This window comes from Penaeus monodon, chromosome 24 (genome assembly GCF_015228065.2).
Source record: "Penaeus monodon isolate SGIC_2016 chromosome 24, NSTDA_Pmon_1, whole genome shotgun sequence".
NCBI classification, from domain to species: domain Eukaryota; kingdom Metazoa; phylum Arthropoda; class Malacostraca; order Decapoda; family Penaeidae; genus Penaeus; species Penaeus monodon.
Window position 1 is genome coordinate 21454634 of NC_051409.1, and position 608 is coordinate 21455241.

Sequence of the window (608 nt, forward strand, 5' to 3'; positions counted from 1 at the left end):
ATTTTATATACCCGCCAGACATAAAAATGCTACATGGCCCAAATTATCAGCTGCGCCCATAGAGACCGATAGATGACGTTTATTTAACAACAGGTATATAAACAGGCTATATAAAAAAGGCATAACTTCATAATTTATTGAATAACATATGGAAACTCAGTACATGCTAAAGTTATGTGAAGTTTCAAGGTAAGGGTAGTGAGTTTAAAACAACGAGTGTTCAAAGAAGACTGTAATTATTGGGAGGAGACTAGGAGTTTATGAGTATGATGAGAAGCAACAACAATGAAATATAAAAAAAGCTATGATCATATTAATAGCGAACTAGAATATAGATATGTATATAAAAGCCAAGTGCTAATAATGGTTACAGTGTTAAGGAAGAATTCTCCACGCTTGAACCATCCGGGTCAGGGTCAAAACAGAGACCCAATAATTCGTTCTTATTTGTTTTCATTTTAACAAGTACACAACTTTGCAAAGTACCCAAACTCATTAATCGCACAATATATGCCTTTCTATGAAATCCCACTGGCCTATGCCAGCAGCGGTCATCAGTGAGGCGGGAGGCTCAAGCGGGTGCTCAACCTTGCTGCAAAGGTGGCACT